Here is a 14,947-nt window from a genome sequence, read left to right as displayed (position 1 = left end):
ACGGTTCCTGTCTTTCATAAGATTACAGTTGATTGAAGGAAATAAAGCAGTGATCTATTTACAATTCTTTTTCACGCAAGGATGTTTCCGCAGGCGTTGAATACTTGGGGGCACAGGGCACAGGGGAGCGCTCCTTCTGCTGGAAGTGTGGCAGACAGAAGATGTGTTCAGAGAAATATCTTTAGTTTTATTTTCTGATTATGGATTTGACATAAAATCCTTGTAAAAAATTTTTTTAAAAGATCCCTGGGTTGTATAGAAAAAAATTCTTATGAAATCAGAGACACAACAAAATATGTATAAGGTTACTTCATCTATGTTTATCTGTCTTTATACTTCTTTGTCCATCCATACATCTTTATGCATTAATACCTTTGAGAACATGATTTTAATGTCTGCATAATACCCAATCTTACAAAAATATGTAATTTATATAATTATTTTCCTAGTAATGAATATTTGTTTATATTTTTATTACTTATGATTAATTTCTAATAAGTTGGTTGTTTATATCTCTAATTACCAAGAAAGAATAAATATTAGAAATAGAATGGTTCTTGATAGGGCCTGCCCACGTGCACTAATGAGACGACTTCAGTCTCTTATCTATGATATATGTGTACGCCAAAGGATAGTTTCATCATTTTTTAATGCAAAGTACGAAGCATCTTATTAACATGGCTTTTTCGCATTTATACCTCTGTGGTTTAGCACAGTCTTGAACATAGCAAATATTTAACAAATCTTTATCTCCTTTAGCATAAGCCTCCACATCGGAGATGACAGAGCTAAGTGGTATTTATTAGGAGGGTTTTAACTAGAACACTTCCATTTGACAATCTTGTTATACATTGATTATAAAATCTGACTGATTTTAAAAACAAAAGTCTCTCTGCCTTATTTCTTGAAAAATGAAAAGCTAAACATTATGCTAATTTTCAAATTTAAATTGAGCTGATATTAACAGGTGTCTATTCAATTATACTCTTCAATTTTACACATATATTACATACAGAGAGAGATCTATCCATATGTTTCTATGTTATACAAAATGCAAATGTAAAATGTAAAAATATAATATACACACACACACTTACGTTCGGGTTTTCTCCCTAAAAAATCCATTGTAAGCTGAAAATATCCTAAGTCGAAATGCATTCACCACACTGAACCTACCGAACTTCATAGCTTAGCCTAGCCCACCTGAAATATGTCAGAACACTTACATGAGAACTCTACAGTTGAAGCAATTATCTTGAGTTTCATCTCAAGAGTAAGTGCCTTCCTCTTCTCACCAGGAAACATACTTTGGATATACTGCAGAGTGTAAACATAAAAGCTAATTGCAGAACAAGATGTACTGAAAATCACTAGATACACATATGGAAAGTGTATACATAAAATCATCACGACATTTCTGAAGGGATATACTGGTTACCTGAGGGGGAGTGTGTAAGATGCTGAGGTCGGGTGGGATGGGGAAGGAAAAACCAGAGAAGGGAAACTGAGACATCTTAACATACTTTTTCTGGCTTTCTCAAAATGAAACACATTTTTCTGTTTAATTTTGTAATAAAAATGTAAGAGAAAATGTATTAGTTACTATTATTACTTATTAATATAAAAATACTTTTTTGTTTTTAAAGTGTAGTACAAGATAATTATACTTTAAGGTGTTTATTTCTGAGGAAACAAAGCCTGTTTATGAAATCCTAACTCATACCTTTCTGTTCTCTGTGGCAGCTAGCAGAAGACAATGTGTAGTCTTTTAACAGTTTGCCTATAAACTCACCTTTTGAGAGTGTCATCATATATACCAACCCCATTCATTGCTTCCCAAAGCTTTATTTAATAATTACTGATGTTATCATTGTATAATTTTAAGTTATACAAATATATAACTTTGTATACACAAAAAAAGTATATACAAATGATATACCCATGCCAAGGAGGAATCGCTCCATACATTTATAAATAATAAATGTGGTGTAGATTCTATGAAAGAACTTTTAATGGTCAGAGGTGTCAGAGGGTAAAGTAAGAAATCTGGATGAGAAAGACAAATAACAATTATACATACTTTGATATATGTTTATAAACTTGTTTTATAAAATTTTTAAGATGTGCATAACTTTTCTGATAATAAACTGATGCAATTTTGAATTTCATGCGATTAGGTTCCAGAGAACTTCATGCAATTCCAGTTGCTGACTGATCTGAGAATATAATTTGATCAACTATTACAAAAAAGCGGGGGGGGGGGGGGGGATAATCTTACACTAATGGAAATGGGGTTTTATTGAGTGTGTGTAAGAGTGATCCACTTTATAGTATTTTGGAGGGTTGAAAATTTAGTCATTATGGAGACTTAATAGAAAAACACTTCTAGTCTCATAAAAATTGATATAATAAAATTCTATGCCTAATAGCATTTCTAAAAAGTTGTATGTGGAACGAGAGACAGAATGCACATGAGCAAAACAAACATATATACAATAAAAAAGATAGCATTATTTTAAAAAATATTGACTAGTGCTTTTTAAAAATAGGACAGGTAATATTTAAAAGCATTTAATAATTTGGAAAGTACTAAAAAGGGCCTGAACATTTCATTAAGACAGAAACAGACTGGCAATTAGAAATGTTGAAACTAATTTTTAACCTTCATATCTATTCATATCTCTTTTAACTGTGAAAGTCTTTAAATAAATTGAAAGTTCCTAATGAAAATAGAGAAGAGATAGGAAACACTGAGACATTCTCTGGTTTATATTACACTCTGGCTACATTTATTTTTCGAAGTCAAACACGACAGTAAAGTGTTAAACTTGCAAAAAAATGCCTTATTTTTTTTGCCAATTGCACACCCTGCCATCAAATCCTCCATGTTTATGCTAAATTATCTGACTAAACTGCAAAGTGGAAGTATAATGCGAGTTTGATGGAGGTCTGTATGACCTCTAGAGTGGTTATTTTCCTCTCTTATTAAATTTTGAAATGGTAAGTGTTCCAAAAGCTTAACACCATACAATTTAATAAACAAAAATTTATTTTTTTAATGATGTCTTTATTTGAGACAAAATCTCCAAGATCTAAAAACTCACATTTACCCTGTGACCCTCAGTGGGAAGATTACCTGTCATCCTAGATACTTTCCATCCTTCGCTAACTTTAAAGTACTTAAAAGCACACCTAATAGATGTATATGCATACAGTAAAATTTTAATAACTATGTCACAATTTTGGGATTAAGATAAGACTATAGTGATTACTAAATGAATCTACTATTTTACTCATGAGAAAATTGAGAATCAGAAAGTTTAAATGATTTGCTCAAAGGGTGTTGGTTTTAGAACCTGTAATTCTCTACTTTCTGTCCTACCACACAACTTCTTTTCAGATTGAGATCCATGGACTCATGTGGTCATGTGAATACACTCAGGAATTCACCTTGAGTGAATATCCTACTGATTGTTTTGTCTTCTTCACCCGATTTGTTCCACTCCAAGTGGTCTCCGTTTTAATAAATGGCAATAAATGGCAATTCCATTTGCCACTGGCCTACATTAAAAATGGTGGAATCATTATGTACTCCCATCATTATTTAATACCACACACGTTGTCCATTAGCGAACACTATGCTCCATACCAGGAATCAGCAAACTTTCTCTGTTAAAGGGCAAGACTGTAAACGTTGTAGTTTTTGTAGGCAGTGTGATCATGGCTGCAACTACAACTCCGCCGTTAGAGTGTGAAAGCAGCTACAGACGTAAAGGAATGGGGATAGCAGTGTCCAAATAAAATGCTGTTTACAAAAGAGACATTGGCCCTGATTTCAACCAAGGGCTGTAGTTTGCCAAATCCTCTGACAACCTTCCAAGTGTATCTGAATGTGTAAACCTCTTCCTAACCTACCTACTGCTGTCTCCCTCATTTCAAAGTAAGCAATACTGTGTTATCCCATCTGGCATCTCTGAATCCAACCCCCATATCTTCAAGTCCATTGGAAGAGCCATACAAAGCTACAGTTTGATTCCATTTTTGTAAATGGTGGACAATTCTCATGATTCACAAAGCAAAAAGCAGAAAAATGCAGCAGAATGCCTCTGCCTATATTTTATCCTGTATCTTGCAAACAGGTAACCTTTACTTTCTTGTAAGTTCTTCTAAAAATTTAGAAAGATAGATCAGCAGATATGAACTATTTTTAACAATTGATGGCGTATGATAATAAATAATCTCTTTACCTTTCCATTTACTAATAAAGCTTCTATAGTTTTCCATTTTGTTATATCACGAACACACTCTTGTATTATAGCTGCATTATTTTCCATTTCACTGATATTTAGTCTACCTTTCGCTACTGATGGACATTAGGATATTTATCAACTTTTGCTATTAAAAATAATGCTACAGGGAATAGTATTATACTTATTTATATATGGGCATAATATATAGCTCTATATATCACTTGAACATTTTTATAATATTACTTGTGTATATTTATATATCTAATATTTGAAGAAAAAATTACAGTCCCTTTATCCTGACTTTTTTTTATACCAGAGTATATATAGATACAAATATAGATGATATACATGTAGGTATAGTTATATAGAGATATATAGAGATATAAATATAGATTTTAATTTTTCCCCTACATTAGAATGTAAGCTCTGTGAGATTATAGACATTGTAAAATTTCCTTTTGTACCATCTTCGGCTACATAGCAGGTCCTGACTCAATGGCTTTTAAAAATAAATAGCTAAATATTGTACGTTTTACAATAATATATGCTTGTTTTGTTCAGACATATTTTTAACAATTAGAAGCAGAGAATTTGCCTCTTCATTTGAGTTTTGGTGTTAAAAGATGTTGGGAATCCACACAGTATTATTTTAATAAGAAAAGGAAAGGTTGCCACATTCTACTATTAATGAGACAAGAACAAGATATAGTGAACATAAATTCTGCATTGCTGCCAAGTGATTTAGGTTAGTGAACTTTTCACTGAGGTCTGAATAGAAATACTGGTTAGAAAATTCTGCAATCATAGAGCACAAGCTTATAGGTGGTGGAATTACAAATAACCGGGGCCCAGCCTAGCTGGATATTGCAACTAAGATTCAGCAAAATATTACTTGTGACATTAAATCAAGGTTAGTGATTTGAATATTATTAATTTTGTAGTATTTGTAATTAATTTTTAAATTAGTTTTTGTTATATAGCTATATAAGCTTATGGAATTTATACCTAGCTAGGTCTATGTTTTGAACTTTGTAACTAACATTAAATAAATGCTTTAAGTTAAGTGGGAAGTACCCAAGTTTACATGAAGTTATAGGTGTATATCTTTTTTCCATTAAATGATTATATGGTACACAAAATACGATCTATCATGCCTTTTCTCTTTGTACCATTTATTTGTTTAAAAATGCCAAAGTAGATTTTCTTTCAATATATGTATCTGAGCATTTTTATACCAATACACTTCAAACCTCCACAAAAATAGTGGTATTTCTGGTGATTTCTTGGTGCCAAATGAATAATATCAAAAACAAAAACAAACAAAAATAAAACTAAAAGCTTTCTAAATTCTGATTCTGAAATTTCCATAAGTGTCACTAATCTAAAAATATAATCAATTCATTATCTATACACACAGAAAAAGATATGAGTGATTATGTAACTTTTACACCCATGGAAAACATTGGTTTTATTAATTAATTAATATGCTTATAGTATACGGTTATAATAGCTTGGTCTATAATTAATATATGAATTCTGCATATACATTCCTAAAGGGAAAATAAATATTACTAATCCTGATTTGAAAGTTCATTTTCCCAAGTGAATAAAACTGATAGATAATAGGCTGCTAAGTTGTGAATGTTCACATATTAAAAGTGAAAAATAATTTGTAAAAAAAGTAACATGTCATAGAAACCTAAGTAACCTCTTATCTTCTTGGTTGAGAAGCTGAATGTCTTTATTTACAAGCAATTCTCCCTTAGTGCAGAAAAATATTTTAATACATTTTAAATATATTCAGCTTTGTGCTTTACCTATACTAGTATTTGAGACTCCCATCATTATTTATGTGCAACGTCTGTCTTTTGCTACTCCTAGTTGATACGGAAACTAAACGAGTTCAAACTAACAATAGTACCATTGTAGAATTTCCTTGCTAGGTCCCTATTTCGATCGTGGTAAGAATGCTGCTCTCTACCCCTGACCAGCAGTGGTACCAGCCTCTGGGTGAAGGCAGGGAGACATCCCACCCGGTAACCAAAGGATCTGACACCTAACAATTCCAAGTCCCAAAGGTACTTTGGGGATCCAAGTTTTGAGATAACTGGATGATTGCCAGGAAAGGTCACCCAGGACAGAGGCAGAGAAATACTCCTCTCCTGCAATCAGTGCAAAAAGCCTTCCTGGGTAAAGCACTGTGCTGGTGCTTTTTCTTCACCATGGATTCTGACAACTGGGATTGTCCTCCTCACAGGGAAACCTTTCCTCATCCACTGGACGTGGTGCTTTATGAGCTGACAAAATAGATGAGGGTCCTCTCAAAGAAAGGACCTTTGCCTGTGAACCCTCAGACTTGAACAATTTCTCCTCCCCTCATTTTTCCTGAGCATCTTCCTTTTGCTATTCCTCCCCCAGAAACAAAAACCCTTAGTTCACTTGTTTTTCTTCAAGTTGAAACTCAAGTTGAGACCTGGGTGGCCCCTTTCAATGACAGCCCTGATCTCTAGAGACACAAAATATTAATATTATCTAGACTTCCTGAGGCTAGCAAAAGATGCCTCTTTAATAAGATACATTTCCTTCTAGATAAATCACTCCCATAAACTAAATAAAGAATTTCTGGAATGGATAAAGAACTTGTGGTATATATACACAATGGAATACTATTTGGCGGTAAGAAAAGATGAAATAAGACCATTTGTGACAACATGGATGGATCTTGAGAGTATAATGCTAAACATAGTAAGTCAGACAGAAAAAGCAGAGAACCATGTGATTTCACTGACATGTGGTATATAAACCAAAAACAACAAAAGAACAAGACAAACAAATGAGAAACAGAAACTCATAGACACAGACAATAGCTTAGTGGTTACCAGAGGCTAAGGGGGGAGGGGGTGATAGAAGAGGGTAAAGGGGATCCAATATGCGGTGATGGAAGGAGAACTGACTCTGGGTGATGAACACACAATGGGATTTATAGATGATGTAATACAGAATTGTACACCTGAAATCTATGTAACTTTACTAATAATTGTCACCCCAATAAACTTTAATTAAAAAAAAGAAAAAAAATAACCCCCCCCTCACAAAAAAAAAAAGAAAATAAAGAATTTCTGGCATAAGCAGCCCATAAAATAAGACCACAGTTGAGTTCCAGTGAAACAGTGTATGGTGCTCCATGGTTCCCTAACTCACACTTCCTGTGTGCAGTGACCCTCTGGCCTATCTCCTTCTGCTCAGAATCTTAGAACAGATGTTTTTATAGCTTTCAAAACTTTTGGAAGTGCTAACTCTATCAAGTGCTTATTATCTTGAAATAAAAATGTCTTTACTCATGTACATGAATGAAAAATACTGGAACTGTCAATTGTTCTCAGTTTTTTGAAACACTTGAGCTGCTTTATGTTTCAAATGAGATAAAGATGTTTACAAAATCCTATTCCAAAGTGTCTTTTTTACAAACAAATTACCAGCGTGGGTTTTTAGGAATGCTTATGTGAGTCTAATTTAAATAAGAACCAGAGAGAGAAAAGCCAATGAGTCACACAGTGAACTACCACTGAAATTTATAATTTAATTAAGGAGTACAAGATTCTTTTATGAAATGGTCCTCTTCCTTTTCAATATAAGAATTAAAAAAAATAGATTCAATGTCTGCTCAATAAAATGAGATTAGCAGATGAGTAAAACTCATTAAACAGCTCTATAAATGTGAGTATGTGTTGTGTTTTTTGCTTTTCCTCTAATTTCTAATATTTCTGTCAATGAATAAATCAACTTGGAAAGCAAATCTTAAGTAAAAAGTTACAGAAAAGATATATACATTTTAATTTTTGGCTACAAGTGCAGTGCTGTGGCAGGATGACCACTGTGGTCTACCTAGGTGGGATATAAGGAGATTTTGCTCTTTGGCCTTCTGAAATTTGGGTGCAATAATAGACCCCTATTGCTAAAGGTGATGTATTGGAGAAATGTTTATGTAACTCCAGAGGCAGTTGTCATATACATGATAATATCAACGTCGCATCATTAGCCTGTAGTCTAAAAGTTTCAGTGCTTATTTTCTGGGATTGTGTGTATATATGCTTCCGATTGTATATAAATATTCAACAATGTATGATATTACATGTATGTGCAGATATACTGTGTTTCCCCGAAAATAAGACTTAGCTGGACCATCAGCTCTAATGCGTCTTTTGGAGCAAAAATTAATATAAGACCCGGTATTATATTATATTATTATTATATTATATTGAATTAAAGACCTGGTCTTATGTTCTATTAAAATAAGACCAGGTCTTATATTAATTTTTGCTCCAAAAGACGCATTAGAGCTGATGGTCTGGCTAGGTCTTATTTTCTGGGAAACACGGTAATAAATGAACATGTGTGTGTAACTTTGGATTTCTTTGAGACTATTAAGACTAACCTCCTTGACTCCATGTTATTAGATTGGTGCAAAAGTAATTGTGGTTTAAAAGGTTAAAAATTGCAAAAACCACAATTACTTTTGCACCAACCTAATACATCGATTCTAACCAGGAGAGCAGATATCCTATTTCATCCCTCATTATGGAGACTTGATTTTCCCTTAAGATCTGTATGTCCCTTTTTTCTGTCAGTTGCTCCTGCCACATGATGCAAACTGTTCTCCAACTTTTGGCAATGTTCCATCATGCCCTTAAGGAATCATGGTTGGTCCTGAGGAAACACATGATACTCGACATCTCTTTTTCGAGCATTTCCCTCACCTTCATGGTGGAAATGAAAGTTGGATCTCCCTTAGGACACTACTCCTGCTATAATCCTTAAAGGATCGGTGATTTCTTTTTTTTTTTACACATTCTACATATTAAACTTCTGGGGGTGGGGTTCATAGAACATGCTTCCATTGTTGTTTTCAGAATATTTTTCATCTTCATTCACTAAATTACTCCAATCATAAATGCCATGACACCAGATTATGTCACTATCCATCCCTTTTGCTGTCATATACACAGGAACACATAAGTCTCAGTAACTCTGGGTTTTCCCCGAAAGACTGTCTGTCCACCCCTCCCTGCTACCCTGTTAATCTTTTACCACCGTTTTCCAACTCACTATCCACCACTCATGAGAGATTTTAGCACCTGGTGAACTGTCACGCACTGAAACATTAATGTTGCATTAATTTCTGGTTATTTAAAAACCCATTGTATAATTCATCTAATTACTTTGCTGCTGGGTTTCTTGACCTTCATCCCTCTATGATCATATTCTTCCTTCAACTCAGCTGTCATTCCCAGAGACAATCCTGTTCTTTGTTATTATCCCTATCTTCAACCTCCATAAGCTCACTTTCAAGCAATCAACTGGGCAGCAACAACTTTCTAGGTTGTCTTTCCAGTTTAATTTCTTCTCTTTTAGTTCCACCCAATTGCAACCATTTATGAACCACACGATTACTGCCCTCGGTTATTTTAGATCCTTATGTAAATGTCATGTTCTCACCCTGTACAAAACTGAAACTCCCTACCTCCCTGGAGCTGCACATCTCTCTTCTCAGGGGATATCTGGCCATAACATAATGGACATATTATGAAACTGGTGACACTGAAGTTCTAGGTCTCTCATGTCCCCTTCCAAGTTCTTCTAAATAACTTCGTATTTATGATTTTTTATTATTTATCTTTAAAATAACATCAAACTATACATTATATATTGGGGGTGCCAAAAAATGTGTACAAGTGGACACGTTGGTCAACGTTGCTCAAGCCGTAGTTCACCATAATCAGAAGTGTCTGGACGCTGATGGGAAACACTTTGAGCACCTCTTGTCATTGCAGAAGTCAGACGTGACTTGTGTTCATCTTTTGTTATCGGTATACATTGAGTATTTCCATTTTAATACAGTTTTCCTTTATAAAAATGTGTATACATTTTTTGGCACCCTCTGTGTGTGTGTGTATAATACATGTGTGCATTATATGTACATATGTATATACATACATATATTTATTACATATTATATAATGTATACAAAAATGAATCTTCTCCTTATGACTCCTCAATACCATATATATATATACTTATATATATATATATGTTGTGTGTGTGTATGTATGTATATATATATATATATAATTTGTATATTTATTGTCTTTTTCCCCTGCATATAATGTAACCTTCATGAGGGCAGGCATTTTTGTCTGTTTTAGTTACTGCTATATTCCTGTTCCCCAAAGCATAACTCGAATAGGTAAGTATTTGCTGAATTAATTATTTTCTCTTTTTCACGCTTCTTCACCTCTGTTAAAAATGTTCTTTACCTTATTTACTACATGAAGACACAGTTACAACCCTGCTAAACTGAGAAGCCGAAAAGGAGATGAATGCTGCGTCCTAAGTCAAAAATTATACAAAATTATACAAAACGAATACAAAAATTATAAGGTACAAGACATAGAATGTTAATAGCTTATGGAGCGGCATGCCAATAACACAGAACTAAAAGATATAACTGCTTTAAAAAGAGAAGGAAAATTATTTATGCTTAAAAATGCAAAACGAATGTGTACCGCAGTTGACTCAGTGCAAAAGCAGAGTAGCTATCTGAGCATGGTTGCTTGGCAACGGAGCTGAGAAATCCATAAAAGTGGAGAAAGTTCAAAGCGGTTTCACTGAGGGCAAAATGGTACTTCATTCAGAGTCAATTCTAATTAAACAAAGTACTACAATATAAAAATGTATACTTCCCCATAATTCCTGAAGATAGCACATGTCACTAGGACAGTTTGTACAAAAGAGGGGATACAGATGTCTTTTTTTTTTTTTAAATTCCAATGTGTGACATCAATAGAAAAATGCAAGAAACTATATGCATTTCCATAATCTTGACATAACTACTACAATTGTTGAAGGGTTTCAAATGGAGAATAAAAAATAGATTTTTCTCAGAAACCATAAACCATTCATTTAAAATCAAATGCCCCCTCCCTTGATTGATGAAGTGTCCGCTGCCTTTGCTCTAGCTTCAAAGAACCATCAAGAATGAGTTTTGAGTCTACTGCCTATGAGAAGTATTATTCATAAAGAGAGAAATCATCCAGTGATTAGAGAAAACTGAAATTTAATAAATATCCCCTGTAACATATAGACCTGCTAAAATGTCTGTTTTTTGTTTTGTTTTTTTCTTAGATCACTTCTGTAGTTCATTTTAGAGATCTGGTTATTAAAACCATGGGATGGTGATTTCAAATCACTTACCAATTTGGGAGAATCATTGATAAGGTCAGAATTTTTACTAGCCATTAAAATATGGGAACATTTTGGACATGCATAAATGCAAGGGAGAAAGAAATTTAGGTTCAGAGGAGAACACGAGCACAAGCTCAGATGTGGTCACCATCCAGAGTCTGTTCTCTTTCCATCATCATATATTTGATCCCTTTTACCCTCAACACACAATGTGAAATTTATGAAGCTTTATTGACAATGGTCACCCCGATAAACTTTAATTTAAAAAAAGTATCTCAGATGTGATGTGCTGTAAGGAACACTGAATAAATTATTTTGGCCAAGATAACTGTGAATGAAAAGATACTAAAAAAATATGGCTGAAAATGCAGACTGTCATGAGAACAAAGGAAGATGATACTAGTTCCTACTTCAAAGGGTGATTGGAGTTTTAAAATAAGATTAAGCATTTTGCCCAGGTCTGACAAAAGTAGACATTTAGTATACTTTGAGTGTTACTATTGCTGATAATGCAAGATGACTATTTTCCTAGGAGTAGAAATTTTTTAAAAAGTAAGTTAGGATACTTTTGCTAGCAATAGAATATCAAGATTCTGCAATGTCTCACTGAGGATTTGGGGCTTTGGATACATATGATCAGTACTTAGTAAACATCCAAGCAATACTTAGGCTGAGTTACTATCACCAATTAGGTGGTTGCACAAAGAATCCTTTAGCAATGGATTCACTTTTGGAAATTATTCAGAGCAGGAAGAAGTTTCAGCTTGACACAGCGGTGATTTCAAAACGATAAAAATCAGCATTGTGTCAGTGCACCCATTAAAGTATAGGACAGGTTGTTTCTTTTTTTTTGTTTGTTTTTTTGGTAGTAAAACCTCAGGCTGATGCAATAAGTTACAAATAAATGCTAGAGTGAAGGAATCTTCATGCAGGACAGAAACATCTTCAGATTCTACTAATTTGAAGTCTGCTCTCATCACCCCATAATTCAGATCACAAAATAAATCCACATCCACTTTCACAGCACATATCTTAGAGCTTGCAGAACAATTAAAGATTCCCGAAGAGAAGTTCACAGAGAGACAAATCATTCCTATGTAAAAACAAGAAGCAACCACTCTGCAGAACACAGGTGGAGTATGTCAGCTGTATAGTTACTTGAAACCAGAATATTTAATGGTCCAGTAAGGCTACAGAGGAAAATTCTGCCATCAAAGTGTGACGTTTGAGACATTTCAGATGAAGAGACTGAGAATTTTCTGCAACTGACGTAGGATGAACTGACCAACACAAAGATGAGGAAAGGTTAAAAAAGACAGGCACATAAAATTAAACCAAGAGAATAAAAGAAAAAGTGCAGAAATGTCTTAAAAATAAAAGCTGTGAATAAGACTAGCATCCACTTCCCACACTCGCCTGCGGTCCTATCCTTACCCTGGGATGGATAACCCAAAACGCTACATGGATGGGCATCAGGAGAGTCAACTTATTAATCAAATCTATTAATGTATAACTATTAGAGAAAATAGCTTTCTTTAAATACGCAAAGCAACCTTTGACCCCACAATGATCAAAACCTGTTACCCCAGCATTATTTGTACCTATGAGCATATGTTTAATATTGGTAAAATGTCAAAGGTTATTTAAAACAGATATACCGCTTTTCATGAATTTAAAGAAAACTCTAGGAAATCTTGTTGGTAAAATTTATAAGTCTGGCATTTAAAAATCACAATACATAATTTTACTAACCAATGTCACCCTAATAAATTCATAAAATGAAAAGAAAAAAAAAACACAATAAGATAACTAAAAGGTTCTAAAGTTATTCATATTATCTCATAAGTAAAATTTCCAATCAATACATAAAATTTATGAAAAGGCTGAATATGTCAATAATGTGATTTTTTTTTTCACATTGATAATGCATGAGCAAATTGTGTCTGAAAAGTTATATCCAGATAAAGGAAAAAAAAAAATCCTGGAAAAACTGAGTCCAAGGAAATGTCTTATGATGAAAATTACACATATTTCAAATGATGAACAGAGTCACTGAATGTGTCGACAAGGTACATATTTCCTACCTTCGGAGGCAAACAGACAGAGACCCTGTAAGCTAAAAAGGGTTAAAGTCATGAAGAAAATGAAGCATGGGACACACTACCTTCCTGAGAACCACAAAGAAAGGAAATAGCAGGTTTGCATTTTGACATTGATACCCTTCTATATGTAGAGTTCAGCTGAGAAGATTAAACCAACCTACCATCCTCGTTATATAAACAGAGTGGTATTTTTAACTAGCCTGTGTGAGAAAATACAGTGACTAAACATGCCACATTATTCAGGTTTATCAATTTGGCATGTAACAGAAATATAAATGGAATTCAATTAGAAACTAAAAGGTTTATTAGCTCCCATGAGTGGTAACTGGCTTAAAGGATAAACGGAATCGGGGATTCAAATACCAATAAAACTGCTTTTCTATGGTTTTCTTTCTATGGTGCTTTGAAAAGTCCCAACAGTTTTTAATTCCTCTTTCCAGTCAACGTACTGAATTGATTGAGAATAAGCCATGACAGTCAACATTATTACTGCTAATGTTAAGTTGAAAGATACACCTTCTAAGTTGACTTTCTAAAGGAACAACTAATTTAGACAGACTTACCCAGTGGTCACAGGCGATGATGGTAGAATTCTTTCCATTGTGAGAAAGGTCATATCCCTTGCAAGCTGCTCCATTCAAAAGTAAGAAGTGGCAGGGCTGAACTGACAATGTCCAGTGTAATCTTTCCAGACGAATCATTCTATTTCCCTATGTAAGAGGGCAGAAAGGCCATTGAGTTATGTTAATTGAATTTTCTTCCAGATTTGGGGAGAAGTGGTCCCCCACACGTTACGCTTCTCTTTATAACCAAATGTCATCCTCTTTCTCTCCTGCTGATTACCAGTATGTAAAGGAAGGGATGTGATGATTGGTAGTGCTTTACTCTCATCTCAAAACTCAGTGGCTGGAAACAAACAAACAGACACACACAACTCAAAACATTTGTTTCTCCAACACCAACTTGAAAATTTCTATTGAAATAGTTCGACTAACTTGGGCCGTAGGCTTATCTCATGGAAAGTCACGATGAACATTTGAGCGAGATAATTATCATTGGCCTAGACTGGATTTCATGTTTTCCCCTGAGAGCAGAGGACACTATCTTTCTAAAAAGAGAGTTGCAAGTAGCAGTGCTATGTACACAGCAAAATGGCTTTTACAATTTCCTAAAAACATGGCTTTAATTTACCTTTCATCCATTCAACAAATATGTACTGAATGTCTAGATTGCATGAGTGCTATGCCCTCTCACAGATTTGTTCTTCCTCCTGACACTAGATGCCAAGATGGTCTGATGCTAATCGCACCTGTACTGCTCTGTATCTTCAGTCTTTAGTGCCTTCCACCTGAA

The 14,947-nt window shown here is 34.1% G+C and overlaps 1 long non-coding RNA gene across 1 annotated transcript in view; it reads right to left on the bottom strand.

Moving 5' to 3' along the window:
- The window catches only part of LOC148758186 (uncharacterized), a 110,273-nt gene extending 95,973 nt beyond the window's left edge, over positions 1-14,300 (bottom strand). The window contains exon 1 of the long non-coding RNA XR_016021562.1: positions 14,158-14,300. This is a non-coding gene — a long non-coding RNA (uncharacterized LOC148758186). The remainder of the gene's footprint in view (positions 1-14,157) is intronic.
- Positions 14,301-14,947: the final 647 nt, after the last annotated feature.

Source organism: Rhinolophus sinicus, chromosome 6 (assembly GCF_057876585.1).
Source record: "Rhinolophus sinicus isolate RSI-liver-muscle chromosome 6, RSI-T2T, whole genome shotgun sequence".
Classification (NCBI taxonomy): Eukaryota; Metazoa; Chordata; class Mammalia; order Chiroptera; family Rhinolophidae; genus Rhinolophus; species Rhinolophus sinicus.
Note: the sequence above shows the minus strand (reverse complement) of the source record. Positions and strands in the feature narration are given on the sequence as shown.